Below are 23,078 nucleotides of genomic sequence, written 5' to 3' on the forward strand. Positions count from 1 at the left end.
TAGTAGTCTTGCATATCACATGCAAGCAGAAGAGTTTTAGTTTAATTTGAGTATCATGTTTGCTGCAGACATCATGGGCTGAAAGGCCTGTTCCTGTGCTGCATAATATTCTATTAGCTGCATTCGCTGTCAGATAGGAATTGATCCATATTTCCCAGAGGGCCTTGAATATGAAAGAGCTTATTGTATACAGCAATAGAGACCATTCTCTCACATCCTTCAATGAAAAAAGTTGACAAGGAGTTGGAGAATGCAACAGCGCTGTTTTACCACAGCTTACAAAAAAAAACACTAATTTGTTTCTTTCAGCACACCATGAAGTAAATTTTCTTTTATTATTCACTAGACAATATTGCATTCTTCAACTCTCCAAACACCACCCAGCTAAATTCCTCTGACCTTCTCATTGGCTCACTGCTACACAGGAGATCCTGACACTCTCATTCTCCTCCTCCTGCATCAGAGATTCATCACCCATATATTGATGGGACTGTGACAGCCACCCTCTCAGCCTCTGAGCTATGCAAGGAAGCAACAGATTGGAACTGTCCCGCTACACAACAGTCCAGAGGGCTGACTGTTTGGCTTGACCTCATGCAATAGTGTAAGACAGGCAATGCAGTTTGACTGGCATGGGTGTGACAGTCCTCTGACTCAGAGGCAGAAGATAGACCGTTGCTAAAAGACAGCTTCAACCCATCCTTGGAAATAGTGTCAGTTTTTCCATTCCTGTTGATCACTAAAGTCTTTAGGTTGCATCGTAAGACCTGAAAAGAGCCATCATAAATGGGCTGAAGTGGTTTGTGAACAGCATCATGCTGGAGGAGCACAGGAGTACAGCACTGTAAATCATTCAGCACATACACTGCAGGTGAGACCTGCCACATAGGAGTAGGTTGGAGTAATCTCATGCTTTCCTGAAGATTAAATAGCTTGCTGGATGATCAGAGCATTGTGCTTGGACTCTGATTCACAAACTCACCTGGCAAGGTTAACATAGTGCCACCTCTGCCGCTGAACATCCAAGGTCTGCCATAACAGCAGTATGCACTCCAAGGAGAATCCTGGACAAACGTTCACTCCACATGGATGCATCACCACCTACTGTCAATGCTGCCTTCAATTGTCGATGGAAACACTCAGCGAGGCTGTTGGCCTGCAAATGGTAAGGCATAGTGTGAATATGGATAGTGTCCAGAAGATCAGTGAGAGCTCAGAACAAAGCAGATCCTCAATCCATTATAATAGTGATGAGAACACTGAAAGATGGAATGCAATGATCCAGAAAAGCCCTAATGACAATCTGCATCTTGTGTCAGTGATAGGAATGGCCTCCTGCTACCTGGTAGTCCAGTCTTCACATGCGAGTAGATAATTATATTCCTGAGATGGCAGAAGCAGGCCTACCAAGTTTAGGTTCAAATGCCAAAATAAAATCACTTCGATTTTGTGTGTCTGGAGACAAGCATTGACACAGCAAGCAAGTTCTTGCCCATAATCCAACACTAAACCAGGCAAAATATGTTGTAACTAGTGTGATTGATGCTCTTCTAGTAGGATGAAATATATTGTGAAGAGACTCAGAAATCTCCCACCTCATAGCTGCCAGCACAGAAGTCCTAGGCCTTCCAGTAGAGGAAAAAAGACCAACTTTACTCCTGATTCATCCAAGGTCACATCTTGAAGATGAAGACCAGAGTTGATCTGGTGATATCAGAAGAGATCAGGATCAGTGTGCTTTGCAAGAGCCATTGAAGTAGTTGTATGGAAGGCATCAATGTCACACCTGGACAGGATATTGGCCATAGCATTTGCTTTTCTTTGATCTGCCATTTGTCCAACAACAATTGTAAGATGAAGTCCAAGTGCTGAATCTCTTTAGGTAAGTAGAGACATGTGCTTGTACTTGTAATGGTGAAAGGATGACCTTCCAATAAAACAGAAATCTTTCACTGCAAGATAGAGGACAAGAGTTCTTGATCAACATACTATACTTTGCCTGAGCTGATGACAACTGGGCTAAAAAAAAAATCAGATGTTCCAATTGCCCATGGAACCATTGTTCCAACACTCCTCCCACAGCACCGACAGATACATCTATGGTAAGAGAGTGCAAGGCATTGGGCTTTTGTTTTGATATACAAGCATTGTGGCATTTGCAAGCAGTCTTCACACTATTGAAAGCATGCAAGGCATCATCTCCCAAAGTTGATGACCTTTTGGATGTGAACTTATTGGATCCTTTTAGTTCAGTAAAGGGCAATAGAGAATCTGCAGATTTGGGAGGAATCTGCGATTAAAAATTCATCATGCCTTATTTAAAAAATGGCAACTGCCCAAACGCAACAAGTGTAGGAAGTTCTCAAATCTCTTACACTTTCAGTTCATCAGGAAAAATTCCATGTTGCACAACTCTAACATGTCAAAAATACAAGATCAGCAGAGCCATAAACAGATTTACTGAGATTGATCACAATGGCAACCTCATCAAGCCTCTGAAATAATCAGATATGTGGCACTTGTTCTACTCTTCATCCACGCTTGTGGTCAGAATATAATTGATGTAAAAAAAAAAGGCCAATGAGTACATGGTCCATAAACCACTGGAACGTCTGAGCTGCATTCCATAGATTGAATAGCATTCACAGAATCTCAAATGTGATGAAAGGGGCAATTACTGCCATCTTCGCAACATCAGAAGGTTCAGCTGGAATCCAATAGTAATCACGTACTAGATCTAGTTTTGCAAATCTGTTTGAATGGAGGTTTGCTGAAAAGTCTTGTAAATTGAGGATGTTCTATCAGTCAGGCATGATAGAATTGTTCAGGGCACAATAATCACCACAAGGCCACCAATCCCCAGAAGATTTTTTTTAAACCTTATGCACTGGTGAAGCCCAGCAGCTGTCAGATCTGCAGACTATGCCCAACTCTTGCACGTGGTCAAATTCAGCTTTCATAATTTTAAGACAGTCCGGGAGAAATCTACAATCCCACGTTACCACCAATTGTTTAAATCTGACACTCTCCATGCTGCTCAGACACATGTTCATGCACACTTGCTTCCTAATTCTACTCTTATTGCCACATGGCACTGATAGTGATCCACATATTACCTCCTTGGAGTCATACTTTTCAATCCATATCCTAACTCCCTATATTCATTCCCTCCAAATTCCCTACCTATATTATTAGTACCATGACTTTGGTCTAGTCACCCTGCCCTTCAAAAATGCTGTGGGCTCCATCTGAGACATCCAGATCCATGCACCTGTGAGCCAACATACTAACCAAGAGTATTGATCTTGGTTACAGAATCTCCTGTCAGTCCCTCTAACCATCGAGTTCCCCATCACTAGCTCTCTATTTCTCCCCCTTTCCTTCTGAGCTTCAGTGCCAATAACTATATTGTTACAGTATAACAAAAAGGCAGCAATTCTATTCATGCTTCCCCTCCTCCCCCCCCCCCCCCCCCCGGAAGAAACCAAAATTTACCCCATTTTCTCACTGTTCCACACAAACCCATGTTCATCTTATTTTCAGATATTTATTCACTTTTCCCTGAAAATGATGGGTTCTGACAGCCTGCATAGACCAACTGGCGGACATATTCAGATATCTTTAATTTCTCCCTGCAACAGACCACAGTACCAAAAAGACAGGCCTAATGACTATCAACTGTAGCTCTGATATTCACCATCACAAAGTTCTTTGAGAAGCAGGTCATGGCTCACATCAATTATAGCTGCTCATCGAGCCTTGACCCACTTCAATTTCCCTACCGTCCAACAGATCCACTGCATACACCAACTCCCTAACTCTTCACTCAACTTTGGAATACCTGGGCGCTAAGTACTATTAGAGTACTATTCAGAGACTATTGCCCCATCTTCAATATTCTTCTGATCATATTCATCATTACACTTCAGGATCTTGGCCTCAGTGCTCCTCCTCTGCAACAGGATCCTAGAGTTCCTGTCTAACAGATCACAATCAGGGATGATCGGCAACAACATCTCCACAATCAAACTCAACACCAGCCCTTCTCAAGGATGTGTACTCAGTCTTGTCCTTTTTACGCTCTACACCAAGACCAGACAGCTAAATTCCATTCCAACTTCAAATTTGCTGATGATACAATAGTAGCCCAGGTAGCAATAAAACAGAATAAGGAAAAAGATTAGAAGTTTAGTGGCATGGTGCTAAGATCAGCCTCCCAGCCTCCCAGCCTCCCAGCCTCCCAGCCTCCCAGCCTCCCAGCCTCCCAGCCTCCCAGCCTCCCAGCCTCCCAGCCTCCCAGCCTCCCAGCCTCCCAGCCTCCCAGCCTCCCAGCCTCCCAGCCTCCCAGCCTCCCAGCCTCCCAGCCTCCCAGCCTCCCAGCCTCCCAGCCTCCCAGCCTCCCAGCCTCCCAGCCTCCCAGCCTCCCAGCCTCCCAGCCTCCCAGCCTCCCAGCCTCCCAGCCTCCCAGCCTCCCAGCCTCCCAGCCTCCCAGCCTCCCAGCCTCCCAGCCTCCCAGCCTCCCAGCCTCCCAGCCTCCCAGCCTCCCAGCCTCCCAGCCTCCCAGCCTCCCAGCCTCCCAGCCTCCCAGCCTCCCAGCCTCCCAGCCTCCCAGCCTCCCAGCCTCCCAGCCTCCCAGCCTCCCAGCCTCCCAGCCTCCCAGCCTCCCAGCCTCCCAGCCTCCCAGCCTCCCAGCCTCCCAGCCTCCCAGCCTCCCAGCCTCCCAGCCTCCCAGCCTCCCAGCCTCCCAGCCTCCCAGCCTCCCAGCCTCCCAGCCTCCCAGCCTCCCAGCCTCCCAGCCTCCCAGCCTCCCAGCCTCCCAGCCTCCCAGCCTCCCAGCCTCCCAGCCTCCCAGAAATGAGATGATCAATGACTTCAGGAGAGGCTGTTAAGACTGCACCTCCATCTAAATAAATGACACTGAAGTGGAAAGAGTAGATAACTTCAAGTTCTGAGGAATAAAAGACCCAAGGTAAGCATGTTGATTTGATGGTCAAGAAAGCACAACAATGTCTCTACTTTATCAGAAGTATAAAATAATTCAGCATGCTCCCTTTATCCCTCAACAACATCTTCAGGTGCACCATTGAAAGCATACTTGCTGGATGCATCACAATGTGGTACAGAAGTTGCTCTGCTCAAGAAGGCAGTGAATGCAGCTCAGAACACAAGACAAACTTCTCTCCCCCTCAGTGGTCTCCATCCACACATCATCTGCTATTAGGAGGGACAGCTAATATAATGAAGGGCTCATCACACCCCAGACACACTCACTTCTCTCTCCTCCCAGAGGGAAGAAGTTCTAATATGGGGACCTTGCTTGATACAAATTGATCATCCTAACTCTATACACAGCTATATGTTAGAAATAACCTGTTATACTGCTTGAAGAAGAACCATTTTCACTGTTTATTGTCACTTTATACCTGGTACAAACTTAAAATTTCCAACTGATCCTGTCTCAACAATTTTGTTGCAAAGCATGCATAACTCCAAATAGATCAAGATATACAGTATATTTTGGAAAAGATTGTGGATTTCAGGAGGGTAAAATCAGGAAAACATGAACCAGCCCTCTTAGAGGTCAGCAGTGGAAAGGGTTAGGAACTTCACATTCCTGGGTATCAATATCTCTGAAGATCAGTCGATGCAATCACTATGCAAGTGACTATACTTTGTGAGGAGTTTGAGAGGAGATTTGGTAGGTCACTTCTACATGTGTACTGTGGAGAGCATTCTGATTGGTTGCATCATTGTCTGGCATGGAGGACATGACAGGAAGAGAGTTGTGAAATTAGTCAACACCAGTTTTCACTCCATCAAGGACATCTACAAGAGGTGGTATCTTAAGAAACTGCATGGATAGTGTAGTGGTTAAAGCAATGCTGTTATAGCACCAGCAGCTGCTGTTTGAGTCTGGCATTGCTACATTTATTTTATTTTTATTTTTTTTTTAATTACAGCACATTAACAGGCTATTCCAGCTCATGATTACATGCTGCCCAATTACACCTAATTAACCTATAACCTTGCTAAGTTGAGAACAGAAGGAAACCGGAGTCTCCAAAGAAATCCACGCAGATTTGGGGAGAACAACTCTTTACAGACAGTAAAGGATTTGAACCCCAGTCCCGATTGCTGGTGCAGTAATGGCATTGCACTAACCACTATCCCAACCATGCCACCTGGTCTGTAAGGAGTATATATATTCTCTCCATGTCTGCATTGGTTTCTCTGGATGCTCTGGTTTCCTTCCACCTTTCAAAAACATGCCAGAGTGTTAGGTCAATAATTGGGCAGCATAAATTTGTGGGCCAAAAGGGCCTGTTACAGTGTTGTATGTCTAAACTTAAAATTTTAAGAGCAGCCTCTAAACTCAAGAACCCTCACCACCCAGGCGATGTTCTCTCTTCACACTACTGCCATCAGGAAGGAAGTACATGAGCCTGAAGATGAACATCCAATAGTACAAAAATGGCTTCTTCCCCTCTGCCATCAGATTTCTGATTAGACAATGAACCACAGACACTACCTCACTTTTTTTTTGCACTAATTAATTTATTGTTTAAAAGATGTAATTTATAGCAATATTTGCACCTGTGATACTGCTGCAAAACAATGAAGTTTGTGACATGTTCATGACAATAAGTTGTTCTGATTGCCCATTCCCTTCTAGGTACAGATACCAGATGGGAAGATTTGAGACAGGTATGCTAAAATAATATGGAGTCATACAATACAGAATTAGGGCCTTAATCCACTTTCCAGCCATCAAGCATCCGTTTACACTAATCCCATTTTATTTTGGCTACTTTTGCATCAACACTCCACAGATTCAATCAGTCACACAATGGGGCCAATTTATAGAGCATAATAAATTTACCGACCCGATATCTTTGGGTTGGAGGAGAAAAATGGAGCACTTAAAGAAAACCAACCCAGTTACAGGGAGAATGGGAAAATCCATAAAGAAATCAGAGTAAGATCAAACCCTTAACTGGAACTGTGCCATTGTCCACCTTTATGTGTGTCCTTTCTAAACTTAAAATACAGTCCAATGTTAAATTTTTGTCCAGTTATTGCCCATGAAATATTTCTATTTTGATTCATTTATGGTAATACTTCATTGATACTGATATGTTGACATTTGAATTTCTTTCATTGGTGGAAATCCAGAGGCAGGGGAATAGTAATTTGAACAAAGATGTTGACAGCAGTTCAACAAACAGAAATCTGGCCTTTCTGGCAGGATATGGTTACCTGCCATCGCTGTGATAAACACCAGAGGATATGGGGAAATGAAAGCAGATGAGAAAAAATGTTAACAACTTCAGGAAACTTGTCAATTTAATCATTCCCAGTATTGCAGTATATCAAGTAGACAGGCAAAGGAGGCAGGCAAGAACCAATTTCCTCTCATTGACATGCAGCCTGAATGAGGTGGCAAGATAAGCCTCCACAAAACCACTGCGGTTTACTGAGAGGTCATATAGGAGTCCAGTAGAATGTCCAAGGATGAGGGACATGGGTTCAGGGGACACCGAGGACATGACCTTCCACTAACCCCACTCACCCTATCAATCACTAAATATGTGGAGGATACTGGTATGTGTTACTGCATCTATATTTAATGAACTCCTCCAAATGCAGTGGAATTTATTCCAGAGATAAACAAAAAGATCTGCAGATTCAGAGGACACGTGCAATGCACAAATATACTACAGAAACTCAGCAGGTCACACAGCAACCATAGGAAGTAAAGTGTTACCAAAATTTCAGGCCTGAGCCTTTCGTCAGGAATTTAATTTCTTGTGTATGCTGTGGATCTGCTGTAAACTGACAAAAATTAATTGATTAGTCAATCCTGTTGTCATAAAAAAGCTAAAGACAGACTATTTGTATCTCATTCATATGCCCTCAAAATTGTTCTTTTCATGTTTTGCATACAAGTATATCACACATGTAACAATATCTATCACCTATTTAAAAATACTCTGGTGCATATTCCATTTTGAAATGCTTACCAAGCTCAGATATGAAATTTCATTAAACCATAACATTTATCTGTGCTTCACTGTGCACAATTTGGGGTTGTTTTGATGGGTTGTCAATTGCCATTAGTTTAAAAAGTCACTAACTACTAGAATAGGGTCAATTATAACAAAACTGAAGGCACTTTTTGGCTTTAACTTCATTGAGTATCACCATGGAAGTTGTAGAAACTCCATTATTCATATCATATTGATACAAGGATAGAAGACATAGGAACCCCTTCAGATCCATTCAACTTAAAGCATATTTTACTCAATTGCAAATTTCCTTTAATTTTCACATCCTTCATCACATTTTGGTTCCATTTGGTCTGTTATCTTCATACTGCTCAGATCCACTGCTCCTGTTATTGCTATCGAAACTGCCCTCCCCACTTCTGGCCACCTCCAATCCAAATACTGCAAGTGTAATTTATGCCATTCTACTAGTTTTTTTTTGGCAAATACATGGGTCAGAGTTCCTTCCTCTTAACTAAGTTTCCAATCTTCATTTGTCCTCATGCTGTGGAGATTACTAGGTAGAAAATCACTATGCTTACAGCATCTAGATTACAGGGAGAGATTAAGGAGACTGGGACTTTCTTCATTGGAACGTAGACTACTGAGAGGGGACTTGATAGAAGTATTTAAAATGATGAAAGGAATAGATAGACTAGACAAACAGACCCTTTCCCCTGAGGGCAGGGGAAGTTGGAACAAGAGGCCATGATTTAAATGTAAGGGGGCAACACTTTAGGAGAAATATTAGAGGTGGCTTTTTCTACTCAGCGAATGGTGGCAGAATGGAATGATCTTCCGAATGAGATAGTTGCAGCATGGTCCCTTCTGTCATTTCAGAGAAGATTGGATGCATACATGGAGGGGGGGGGGGGGCAGTTGTAGGGTTATTGGCAGAGAGCGGGAGGTTTGAGCTAGTGGAATTGTTCTATTGAACCGGTGTGGACTCAAAAGAACGGCATGGCCTGTTTACGCTCCGTGAATGGTTATATGATTATATGGTTATATGATTGGGGACATCCTTTCCATTGAAAATTATCTAGGATCTATATTCTTTGTCATCTCTCAATGAATACTTCACACCCAACTACACAGCATTAATTTAGATTTTGGCCAATTGAAAATCTTTTTAAACACTTATTTCCTCCCCAGTATCTTTTTTAAATATAAACCCATTTAATTCTTCTCTCTGACAACCTTCCTCTGCCAGAATCGAATTACTGTACCAATCTTTCCCCAACCACTTCTAATCCTACTCGTGCATACAATTTGTTGAGATCAAGCATCATGTAACTTTCATCTAATCTGATTTTAAAAAAGTCTTAAAGTCTATAGCTGTCAATAACATTTCCCTTTCATCAATCACTGAGGCAGCATAGTTTTTAAATATTGAGTTGTATCTCAAGCAAATTGGTCAAAATCATATTATTTTTGGGAGGTAGTAGTCCATAAAATTGTTTCTCTGAATGAGAGGAGCATTTAAAAAGCATCATGAAAGGTAGGTGCTTGTTTAAATTGGCTGCAGGGCTGTGCAACAGGGGCAGTCAAAAAAGAAACAAGTACAAGGCTAAAAGTTTTTTTTTATTTAAAAATCATATGAAATCAACTAGATGACCTTGTAATACAGCTACAGTTTGGCAGCTATGATGCAACTCCATCATGGAGTTGTTGCTAAAGGATGGATGTCATTGGGAGCTGAATTTCCAAGGATATATATTGCAGTAAAATAATAGGAAGGTAAGCAAAGGGGGTGGGTGGTATGGTTCTGCTTTTAAGGAATAATGTTAAATGAAAGCAATGACTTGGGATTGGAATAGAATCATTGTGTAATGAGTTAAGAAATAGCAAAGATAAAAGGAAATTGTTAGCAGTTGTATACAAACCTCTAAAGAGTAGCTGGGATGTGACAAATTACAACAGCAAATACAAAAGGTGACAGAAGAGCAATTTTATAATAGTCAAGGAGGATTTTACATGCAAGTAGATTGGGAAAACCAGGTTGGGGCTGGATCTCAAGAGAGAATTTGTAGAATGCCTACAAGTTGGCTTTTTAGAGCAGCTTGTTGAGGAACCCACGATGGGATTGGCTGTTCTGGACCGGGTGTTGTGTAATGCACCAGAGGTGATTAGAGATCTTGGAGTAAAGAAACCAAGAGTGAGCAGTGTTTGCAATATCCTCTAGTTGAATTTAAGATTTAACAAGGAGAAACTAAAGTCAGGTATGTCTGTATTTTAGTGGTGGAAAGGGAGTTACACTGGCATGAGACAGACTGGCTAAACTAGATTGGAAGGGGGAACTAGCAGGGAAGATGGCAAAGCAGCAATGGATGGAGTTTCTGCAAAAAATGATAAATACATACCAAAAACAATGAAATATTCAAATGGAAATGTGTCACAACTGTGGCTGATAAGGGATATCAAAGCCAAAATAAAAGCAAAAGATAGGGGGAAAAACAAGGAAGCAACAAATGATGGGAAGACAAGACTGAGAAGTTTTTTTTAAAATTTGCAGGCATTAACTAAAAACAAAAGGGGAAAAGATGAAGTATGAAAGTAGGCTAGCAAATAACATCGAGAGGATGCAAAAAAGCTTCAAGTATATAAAGTAAAAGAGGCAAGATTAAATATAGGACTACTAGAAAATGATGCTGGATAAATAATAGGAGACAACAAGATGCCAGAGGAACTAAGTAGTTTGCATCAGTCTTCACTGAAGAAGACATTAGCAGTGCAAGGTGAAGAAGGCTATCAGAGAAGGGAAGTGAGAGCATTTGCCATTTCAAGGAAGAGGGTGTTCAGAAAGCTGAATGGTCCTAGGATGAAAAAGTCTCCTGGACAAGATGCATTGCATCCTTGGGTTCTGAAAGTAGCCGTAGATATCATGGAGGAGATGACAATGAACTTTCAGGAATCAAACATTTCTGATATGGTCCTTAGGACTGGAAAATTTCAAATATCACCCCATTATTCAAAAAGGAGAGAGGAGCAGAAAGAAATTATAGACCAGTTAGTCTAACTCAGTGGGAGGGAAGATGTTGAAGTTGATTGTCAAGAATGACGTTACTTAGAGTAATATGATATGGTGGCCATCATGGAGTCATGGTTAAATGATGGATATCATTGGGAACTGAATGTCCAAGGATACTTAGAGGCAAATGACATGATAGGCCAAAGCTAGCATGGTTTCCTTCAGGGAAAATCTTGCTTGACAAACCTATTGTAATTCTTTGAAGAGGTGACACGCAGGCTAAATAGGAGATGTAATGGATGTTATCAAGGCCTTCTGACAATCCAAATGCACAAGATGCCACACATGAGGCACTTAAAGATAAGAGCCCATGGTACAAAAGGAAATATACTATCATAGGTAGAGCATTGCTGATTAGCAGGAAGCAGAGAGTCAGAATACAGGGATCATATTCTAGTTGGCTGCCTGTTGCTAATGGTATTTCTCAGGGTCAGTGATGGGGCCACTACTTTTAATGTTGTATAGCAATGATTTAGATAATTGAATGAATGGCTCTGTGACCAATTTGCAGATGATATGAAAATAGATGGAGAAGATGGGGATGGGAAACCAGGAGGCTGCCGAAGGACTTAGATTAGAACACAGAACATTACAACACAGACCCTTTTGGTCCTCGATGTCTAAACCTATATATTCCTACAAAAAAAAAATATACTAAGCCCTTCCTACCTCACAAGCCTCTAATTTTCTTCCATCTATGTGCCTGTGCAAGTCTCTTAAATGCTCCTAATGTTTTAGCCTCCACCACTACCCTGGCAAGCCTTCCAGGCACCCACAACACTAGAAAAACATCCTTGATGTCACTCCAAAACTTTTCTCCCTTCACTTTGTACAAATGCACTCTGGTATTTGATACTCCCAATCTGGGAAAAGGCACTAGTTGTCTCCCCTTTCTATGCTTCTATTAAGCCACTTTTTGTCCTTCTTTACTCCAAACAGAAAAGCCTAGCTCTGCTAACCTTGTCTTAAGGCATTTTCCAATCCAAGCAACATCTAGGTAAATCTCTTCTGTACCCACTTCATAGCTTCCATATCCTTCCTATAATGAGGTGGGCAGAACTGAACACAATACTCCAAGTGTGGTCTTGCCAGAGATCGATAAAGCTGCAACATTGCCTCAGGGCTCCTGAACTCAACCCCTTGACTAATGAAGTCCAGCATCCCATAGGCCTTCTTAACTATCCTATCAACCTGCACAACAACCTTATGACAGATATGGATTTGGATTCAAGTTGTCTCTATCCATCCATACTGTTAAGTATCCAACCATTAACCCTGTACTTAGCCTTCAGGTTTAGTCTCCCAGTCTCTGCATACTGTCCATATCTTTTTGTAACCTACAAAAAAATTATTTCATCCGACCTTTGTATTATCTGCAAACATACTGACACATCCTTCTGTCTAGGTCATTTATAAAATTCACCCAAGAGCAGTGGTCCAGAACAGATCCCTACAAAACTCCACTAGTCGCTGATCTCTAGGCCAAATACTTTCTGTCCACAACGACTCTGCTCTCTACAGGCAAGCCAATTTTGAATCCACCGAGCCAAGGTTCCATGGATGCCATGCCTCATGACTTTCTGAATGAGCATCTCATGGGGGACCTTATCAAGTGCCTTACTAAAATCCATTTATACCATATCTACTGCCTTACCATGTAACCATTTACAGCACAGAAACAGGCTAGTTCTGCCCTACTAGTCCATGCCAAACAACTTCTCCCACCTAGTCTCACTGACCTGCATTCGGCCCATAACCCTCCACACCTCTCCTGTCCATATCCCTATTCAACTCTTCCTTGAATATTAACATCAATCTCACTTCTACCACCTCTGCCGAAAGTTCATTCCATACCCCCACCACCCTCTGCATAAAGTAATTCCCCCTCCTGTTTCCCCCAAACTTTTCTCCTTTTACTCTCGATCCATGCCCTCTTGTTTGAATCTCCTCCACTCAATGGAAAAAGCCTATCTACATAGAAGTATTCAAAATTATAGGGGGAGAAAGATAGTTTATCAAATCACCCCCCCCCCCTCACCAATACCTTATACAAGTTTAACATAACATCCCAACTCCTGTATTCAATATTGATTTATGAAAGCCAATATACTAAATGCCTTCTCCACTACCATATCCACATGTGATTCAATTTTCAGGGAATTATACATCATGACTCCTAAATCCCTTTGTTCCACTAAATGACTACAATTTAAAATGCATGAGCTATTTTGATTAGTCCTACCAAAATGTAGCACCTCAAGTTTATCAGTATTAAACTCCATCTGCCATCTTTCAGCCCACTCTTCTATCTGTTCTATATCACCCTGTAAACTTTGGTAATCTTTATCTTCCTCACTGTACACAACACTAACCTTTGTATCATCTGCAAATTTACTAATCAAATTTGCCACCCTAATATCTAGATTGTTAATATATGATAAACAGCAGCACCGATCCCCAAGGCTCTTCACTTGTCACTGGCTTCCAATTTGACAAACAATTTTCCACCACTACTCTCTGGCATCTCCCATCCAACCATTGCTGAATCCATCTCACTACTTCATTAAATCCTAATGCTTCCACCTTCCTTACTAACCTCTTATAGGGAACCTTATCAAAAGCCTTACTAAAGTCCAAATAGACAACATCCATTGCCTTCCCCTCAACCACCATTTTAGTCAACTCGTCAAAAAACTATAAAATTTGTTAAATATGATCTTCCACGTATAAAACCATACTGACTACTCTAAATCAATCCCAGTCTTCCCAAATAGTATATACCATCTCTAAGAACACTTTCCATTAATTTACTCACTACCGACATCAAACTTACAGGCCTATAATTACAGGACTACTTTTGAATCTTTTTGATTAGCAGAAGAGCATGAGCCACCCTCCAGCACTTCCCCTTTGGCCAGTGACATTATAAATATTTCTGTCAACAGCCCCACTATTTTTCACTAACCTCCCTCAGGGTCCTTGGGAATATTTTGTCAGGAACTGGAGATTTATCCACCTTAATCTTTTTTAAAATACAGCCAACACTACCTCCTCATTAATCCTTATTATCCATGAGCTCCTTACCATATTTCTTCACTTCATCTGGCTCAATATTCTTTTCCTTAGTGAATACTGAAGAAAAAAAAAAGTTTAAAATGTCTCACATCTCCTCTGACTTAGACTCTACCCCCTCATCCTCAAGGAGTCCAATTTTATACCTCACTATTCTTTTACTTTTAATGTACCTACAGAAAACCTTAGGATTTATTTTTACTTTGCTTGTCAAAGCAGCTTCATATCTTTTATCCTTCCCAATTTCTTAAGATTTTTTTCTTTAAAAAATACACTCCTTGTATTCCTCAGCAATTCACCCATTCCCTGCTGCTTATACCTGTTGTACGCATCCCTCTTCCTCCAAACCAAGTTCTCAATTTCTTTTGAAAACCAAGGCTCCCTACAGTTTCTAGCCTTTCCTTTAATCCTCATAAGGACATAACGACTGTGCTCAGAATTTCTCCTTCAAATATCCTCCATTTATCTGCTATGTTCTTCCCTGAAAATATCTTATTCCAATCAACACCCTCCAAATGTTTCCTCGTCCCCTTGAAATTTGCTTTCTTCCAATCAAGAATCTCAACCTTTGGCCCATCTCTATTCTTTTCCATTACTAGCCTAAAACTAATAGTATTGTGATCACTAGATCCAAAATGTTCCCCAACACAAACCTGTCATCCAACCTATCTCGTTCCCTAAAAGAAGATCCAATACTGCTCCTTCGAGTGTTCTATATATTAAGAAAACTTTCCTGAACACATTTAAACTCTACCTCATCCAGCCCTCTTACTGTATGACCATCCCAGTTCAGAAAGTTGAAATCTCCCACAACTGCCATCTTATGTTTATTACACATATGCAATCTTACAAATTTGCTCCTCTAATTTCCTCAGCCCATTTGGTGGTCTATAATACACTCCCATTAATGTATTCATGCCTCATTTCTACCCAAATACTTTTGCTAGACAATCCCACCAAACCATCCTACCACAGCACTGCTGTAATGTTCTCTCTAATAAGCAATGCAACTCCTCCACCTTTTATCCCCCCCTGTTCTATCATGCCCAAAACAGAATCCTGGAATATTTAACTGCCAACATTCCCTTCTTGCAGCTAAGTTTCACTGATGGCCACAATATTGTATTTCCATGTGTCTATCCATGGCTTAAGCTCATCCTCCTTATTTACAAGGCTCCTTGCATTAAAATATATGCACTTGAGAGAATGTCCTCCACATATACTACTTTTATTACCATCTACCTTTACCTTCTTCCCTCTTTTTTTTTTTATATAAATGTTCTGTACCCTCCATTCCTTCCAATCTAGGTGTTATTCCTCCCTAATCTCCATACTCTTATTCAGATTCCCACACCCCTGCCAAACTAGTTTAAACCCTTCTCAACAGCTCTAGCAAACCTGCCCACCAGGATATTGGTCCCCCTCCAGTTCAAGTGCAGCCCATCCTTTTTGTACAGGTCAGACTTTTCCCCAGAAGAGATCCCAATGATCCAGAAATCTAAACCCCTGCCCCAGTTCCTGAGCCACACGTTCATCCTCCACAACGTCCTATTTGTACCCTCACTAGCACATGCAGCAATCCAGAGATTGCCACCCTTGAGGTCCTGCTTTTCAACTTCCTCCCTAACTCTAAAAACCCTTTTTCAGAACCTCATCCCCACTTTTAGGTCATTGGTCTCCATGTGGACCACGACTTCTAGCTGCTCACCCTCCTCCCCCCCACTTCCTGAATGCTGTGGACTCAGAGACATCCCTGACCCTAGCAGCTAGGAGGCAACATACCAACTGGGAGCTCCAATCTCATCCAGAAAACCTCCTATCTGCTCCCCTAACCAGCAAGTTCCCAACTACAAGAGCTCTTCTCTTTCCTTCCCCTTCTGAGCCAAGGGTCCACTCCCTGTGCCAGAGACCCAACCTTCATGACTTGTCCTTGTCGATCATACCCCCAACAATATCCAAAGCAGTATACTTGCTGTTGAGGGGGAACAGCCACAGGGGCTCCTTCCCTCTCTTCTCATAGTTACCCAGTTCCCTGATTCCTGACTGTTAGGGGTGACTGCCTCCCTATAACTCCTATCTATCACTGCCTCTCTTATAACCCACAGTCCATCCAGCTGCAACTCCAGTTCCCTAACTCAGTCTTTCAGGAGTTGCAACTAGATGTACATTTTGCAGGTGTAGCCATCAGGAGCATTTGCACTGTCCCTGACCTCCCACATCCTGCAATCAGAACTCTGAACTGCCCTAACTACCTCCATCACTTGCTCATTAATTTAAATTGGAATAATTAAAATAAACTTTTAAAAAAACTTACCAAACCTTACATCACAGGGAGCTTTTCCTCTACTCACCGAAGCCTAAGTGTCCCCATTCCTTTCCCTGATCCACTTACTCACTGGCCACTTATTTACCTCACCCTCCTTTTCTTGGCCTTCTACCAATTAACCTAATTACCCAATTACTGTCTCCCACAAATCAACTCCCAGGTGGCTCTCTTTTTATAAGTACTCATGAAGCACTTTCTCCTCCCATTTGGTCCCTCTACACATCTAAATAAATAAATAAAAGTTTAAACTACTGCTACTCACAGTTACTGCAGCAACTCTCTTGGCTCCTCACCAACTGAGAAGCAAGGTAAACTGTCCTACCCTTTTTAAACCTGCCATCCAACTGATGTCACATGTTTACACATTAGGCCCCCTCCCCTCCCTTATGCTTCTAGGTAAATAAATAAGCAAATAGATTGAATCCTCTAGCACAGGGGTGTCAAACTCAAATACACAGAGGGCCAAAATTAAAAACTTGGACTAAGTCGAGGGCCGAACTAAATACTTATTGAAAATTTTCAACAACATCTGCATGTTTTCTCTTCTTTCAACATATGTAATGTTAAACTTTTTCTTATTAAAATAAATGTTTAATAATAGTTTTGGATAAACTCTTTCTAGAAGCATTAACAAATGAGAAATAAAATATTCAATAAATAATATTTCTCTATAGAGGATTTGTCAAATGTTGCTAGTGTGCTGTCGAATAGTAAAATCTGAGGGCTATTGAGAATGTGGGAGAATAACATGATTCCTGAAACAATCAAATGGGTGACTGATTGTGGGCATGAACTCTAGCAGGGTTATTTGCCATGCCCTTTTTCCATTGGTACAGATATCCTTTGATTTACACACTTTTCAAGTTTTATGCCTAATGAGCTTGTATCCAGGTGCAGGACCATTTTTAACCAGGAATATATTTATCACTGTGACATGAAACTATTGGAAGATCGTTTTATCCTGAGATTAAAGTTCATAATACTTACTCAGGCCTGTGTGCGGGAGGGCGGGGTTTGCGGGCGATCGGGTTGGACAATGACAGTGCGGGGGCATCGGCTCTCGCTGCAGGGCGGCATCTCGGCAGATCAGCGGCCCAATCACCGTGAGTCGCGGATTGGCCTGCGGCAGGGAGGGGGAGTGGGCAATGGTCCTGGCGAGGTCAGGCCCGAGGCCTCCGGTTCCGGGTGCTGGGAAGCGGCCTTGGCTTCCTCTGACACCGGCCAGACCCCAAAACCAGAGTCCACGGTGAGACCCTGCAACGTAAACAGAGGAGGTGGAGGCGATTAGCAGGCTGACGCCAATGCATTCTGGGATTTGTTGTATTACTGTGCATGCGCTATACTGGCGCGGCAGCCAGCGGGCCACCTCTAATACATTTTTTAAATGATCTTGCGGGCCAAATAGAATTATATCGCGGGCCAGAGTTTGACATGTGTGCTCTAGCACCTCCCCTGTGGCCAAGGAAGATGCAAAGATCATCACCAACATCCCAACTATCTCTTTCCTCCCTTCCCACAACAACTTGGGATATATCACATCCAGCCTGGGAACTTATCAATCTTAATGTTTTTAAGAAGATCCTGCACTTCGCCTTTCCTAATATCTATATTGTCCAGCACACAAGCCTGTTTTATTCTGCACTCATGTTGATCAACATCCTTTTCTCTGATGAATACTTCCCCAACCTTGTCCACCTCCGCATACATGTTGCCTTCTTTATCCTTAAGCAGTCCTACCTTAATTCTTGTCATCCTTCTGTTCTTCATGTATGCATAGAATGCCTTGAAGTTCTCCTTTATCTTACTTGCAAAGGCCTTCTCATGCCCCTTTGAGCTTTCCTCAGTTCTTTTTTAAGTTCCTTTCTGGCTAGCATATAATTGTCAAGATCCCTTCCTGTTTTTGCTTCCTTCTTCCTCTTTTTGTTTGCCATGGTTCCATTTTCCTACCATATTTTCCCTGTCTCAGTGGAACAAACCTAGCCAGAACTCTGTGCAAATGATCCCAAAACATCCTCCACATTACTTCAGTGCTTTCTCCTGTGAACATCTGTTCCTAATTTACTCTCCCTAGTTTCTGCCTCATCCCATCATAATTGCCCCTTCCCCAATTAAACACTTTCCCATTTTGTCTGTTTTTATCCTTGTTCATAGCCATGCTAAAGCTCAGATCACTATTACCGAAATGCTCCCCCACTGAGTGTTCTGTCACCGGTCACCAGTTCATTGTCCAGAGCTAGATCCAGTATGGCCTCTCTTCTCGTTGGCTGATTCACATACTGCGTCAGGAATCCTTCTTGGACATGTCTGACAAATTCTACCCCATCTATCCCTAGCAGTCAGAATGTACCAGTCAACTTACCTAAGTAAGTTGAAGTCTCCCATAACAACAACCCTGTAATTTCTGCACCATTCCAAAATCTGCTTATTTATCTGCCCCTTGGGGTCATGAGGACTATTTGGGGGCTTATAGTCTACTCCCAGTCCAGTTGACACTCCTTCTACAGTGTTCTCCTTTTCTACAGCCATGATACTCCCCCACCCTCCCCCTCTCTTATCTCCCATCCTATTTCTTTTAAAACTTCTAAACCCCAGTATCTGCATCAGCCAATCCTGTCCTTCTGCCAGCCAAGTCTCTGTATCAGCCACATCATAATTCCATGTACTGATCCATGCTCATCTTCTTTATTCCTAATATCCCCATTGCATTGAAAGAGATGCATTCAAAACTCTCCATCTGACTACATTTTTACTTCCTCCCCTGCCTGTCCTTCCTCACAAACCCACAACACATTGCAACATTCTTTCCACCTTCTTCCCTGTTCTCTGCACTCACTTTATGGTTCCCAACCCCCTGCTAAACTAGTTTAAATTCTCTCCAACAGCTCCAGCAAACCTGCCTGCAGGATAGGAGGATGGGCAGAGAAGTGGCAAATGAAATAAAATGGCGTAAAGTATACAGACATGCAATATGAGGAGGAATCTCATTGAAAATTTTCAATGGTTGAAAGGCAAGGAAAGAGTAGATGTAGAAAGGTTGTTTTCCATGATGGGAGAGTCTAGGACAAGAGGGCAAACCAGGATTGAAGGCCATCTGCTTAGAAAACAGGTGTGAGGGAATTACTTTAATCAGAAATTGGTAAATCTGTGGAATTTGTTGCCAGAAATGGTTGTGGAGGCTGTCAATGGGTACAAGGCAGAAATTGATATGTTTTTGATTAGCCAGGGCATCAAAATCTATGGGGAAAAGGTTGGGCACTGGGGCTGAGTGGAGAATGGATCAGCTCATGAGTAAATGGCAGGACAGACTCAATGGGCTGAATATATTATTCCTACTCCTAGTCTTGCATGTAAACACATTTACAAAGGCATGATAATATCACTAAGTTCAAGTTTGTCATCTGATTGTATGAGTACAACCTGGTGCAGAAGAGTGCAAAACTCGTGTCCAGATGTAACACGTTCAGACAATGATTGAGGTATTTAGGATTATCAAAGGGTTTATCAGAGTGAAATCAGAGTACATGTTCCCAATGATGGGAGAGACTAGGACTAGAGAGCATAGTTTAAGAATACAGGGAAGGCCATTTAAGACAGAAATGAGGAGAATTTTTTTTACCCAGAGAGTTGTGAATCTGTGGAATGCATTGCCACAGAGGGTAGTGGGGGTGGATTCGCTGGATAGATTTAAGAGAGAATTGGATAAGGCTCCTGTGGGCAGAGGAGTTAAGGGTTATGGGGATAAGGCTGGGATTGGTTATTGAAAGAGAAAGATTAGCCATGATCTGATAAATGGCAGTGCTGGCTCGACAGGCCAAATGGCCTACTCCAGCAACTATTCTTTATTGTCTTGAAACAGGAAGTGGACCAATGATGTCCACATGGATATGAGCAAAATACTGAGTAACTGCCAGAAAGGTATGCCTCTGAACTTTTTAAAGACTGTACCACAGGAATCTGTCCAAAACCATATGAATAGTGTATCTAATTGATGGATGTGAGAGACCATGTACAGAGTCAAACACTTGACATTTCCATGATGCTGGAACTACTGGGTGTGGGTGCTCCACAGAGGAGTAGTTTGCCATTAGCTCCAAACTGGACATCTTTAAATTGCACGTTCATGACTGCAGTCCAATAAGCATTTGTCTCATGGTTATGTTCTTGGGCCGCAGCCAAAGCTGTGTAGTCAATACCTTGATCTACAGGTAGAAGCTTGAGTGGAGCAGAACGGGAAAGTACATCTGCCTACTACATTGTCTTTTCCGGAAATATGCAGTATTTTTGTGGAGAATTCTGAAATGAATGATAATTACCATTGTTGTCGAGATGACAAAGGCTCTGCAACCTTGGAAAATGCAAATGTTAAGGGCTTGTGGTCAGTGTACATTGTAAAATCTCAGCCCTCCAAAAAAATGCAAGTTCTGAATAGACAAGTAAATGGCCAAAAGCTTCTTATCGAAAGCATTGTATTTCTTCTCTGCTTCACAAAGATGGCAGCTGAAGAATGCTAACGGTTTCCATTGGCCATTGACATATTGATGAAGTGCACCTCCTAAGACTGTACTGGAAGTGTCTGTAGAAAGGGCGGTGGCTGCATTTAAAACTGGATAGCTGGGCATAGTGGCATTGTTTCCCTCTTCAGTCCAATGGATGGTTCTGGTGTTTCTGGACAGTAAATCAAAAAGAGGCTTCATGATATGAGCTACTCCCAGAAGAAACTGATGGTACAAATTTACTGTCCCAAGAATTCCTGCAGGCTTTTAACTGCAGCAGGTCTTGAGCACTTGGTAATGGCTTCAACTTTGGATGGCAGCGGAGTCACACCTTCCTGAGTAATTCTATGCCCCAAGACCTCAATAATTTCTTGTCCAAAAACACTTTATCTGGATTGCTGGTCAGTCCAAGGTTTTGAAGATGAATAAGAAGTATACGAAGATGTTCCAAATGTTTTTCCTTAGTCCCACTGGCCACTAAAACGTCGTCGAGATAAATGAAGACATTAATAATACCACATCCTAAACCATCCATCAACTGTTGAAATGATTGAGCACCATTCTTTAATCCGAATGGCATTTGTAAAATTTCAAACAACCCAAACGGGGTAATTTTTGCTGTTTTAAGAATCTCTTCTTGCTCTACTGGTGGTTGGTGATAGCCATGCACAAGTCTATTTTCGAGAAAATCTTCGCTCCATGCAAGTTAGCTGAGAAATCTTGAATAAGAGGTATTGGATAACGATCTGGGGTGGTGGTGTAGTTAAGCCACCTATAATCTCCACAAGGTCACCAACCTCTATTGTGTTTCGGGATCATATGTTCTAGAGATGCCCAGGGGCTGTCAGACCTACAAATTATGCCTAGTTCCTCCATCTTGGGAAACTCTTCCTTAGCTAAGCGCAGCCTCTCTGGAGGCAAGTGACACACTTTAGTATGGATAGGAGGGCCCTTAGTACAAATGCAATGAGTAACACTATGCTTTGCAGTGGAAGCAGAAAATTGTAGAGTAGAAATCTTAGGGAAATCTTCCAACAGCTTGGAGAATTCATCTACTGATTTGTCTAATTTTTGAAGGCACCGAGCAGTGGTATAGGCATCTGACAGAGGAATAGTCTGAAAAGTAGTTCCATCTATTAGCTGATGCCCTTTTAAGTTAACGAGGAATGAATGAGCCTGAAGAAAATCTGCACCAAACACAGGTTGGGCTACTGTTACTATAATAAATGGCCAAGTGTAGAGATGATTCTCGAACTTGATATTCATCTTCCTGGTGCCAAAGATCAGAATGTTGGAACTGTTAACTGCTCATAGTTGCAGGTCCAGGGTAGGATGGCATGTATCAAAACAGGTGGGTGGAAATACACTAACTTCTGAACCCATGTCCAGCAGAAATTTTCACTGAGTCAACTGGTCCCATACATACAGCAAGTTTCTTGCCAACCGCCTCAGCCCTTATTAGTCCTTGGCCTGGGCGTTTCCTGCAAATGGGCAGGGTGGAAGGCACTTCTGGACATTTACTCCCCAATGCCTATAGTAATAACACCAAGACTAGATAACCACAGGCTGCTCACTTGTCTTGGGGCATTGCCTGCTTGTAGGGAGTAATGTGCTAAGAGCACTAGTGTGTAACATGGGGTCAATATCAGAGGGGTTGGTTATGCAGACTTGAATTTCCTTGCTGTGCTTTTTAGCCACCCATAGAATGTCTGCCTCTGCCGCTACAGCTCTTAGGTCTTCAATTGAACCCTTGGATAACAAGAGCCTAATATCATCTGGCATTCGCTCTTTAAAGAGGTACTCAAATAACATATTGGATTTTTCGCCAACTGCCAGGAACATTAGTTCTGAAGGGGTGCGATCTCCCAATCCATCGAAATGTTGTAGTTTGGCTGCCATTTCCCTTTGGGACATACCATAAAACATCATATTTGCTGATACGTAGTGGATTCTGTAGGAAATCACCGACCCTCTTAGTGACAGCCTGGTCCAGGGCACTGACAAGATGGTAATAATGAGTAGTGTCCAATTCGACTTTGCAAAGGTGAAATTGTGCTTCAGCCTGTTGGAACCACAGTTCAGGCTCAGCTGTCCAGAAAAATGGTAGCTTCACA

The 23,078-nt window shown here is 42.2% G+C and overlaps 1 long non-coding RNA gene across 2 annotated transcripts in view; it reads right to left on the reverse strand.

The window, feature by feature from the left end:
• LOC138755344 (uncharacterized) overlaps positions 1–23,078 on the reverse strand; it is a 40,759-nt gene that overhangs the window by 10,855 nt on the left and 6,826 nt on the right. For both annotated transcript variants that reach the window (XR_011352214.1, XR_011352215.1), the window contains exon 2: positions 983–1,156. This is a non-coding gene — a long non-coding RNA (uncharacterized lncRNA). The remainder of the gene's footprint in view (positions 1–982; positions 1,157–23,078) is intronic.

Source organism: Narcine bancroftii, chromosome 2 (genome assembly GCF_036971445.1).
Source record: "Narcine bancroftii isolate sNarBan1 chromosome 2, sNarBan1.hap1, whole genome shotgun sequence".
NCBI classification, from domain to species: domain Eukaryota; kingdom Metazoa; phylum Chordata; class Chondrichthyes; order Torpediniformes; family Narcinidae; genus Narcine; species Narcine bancroftii.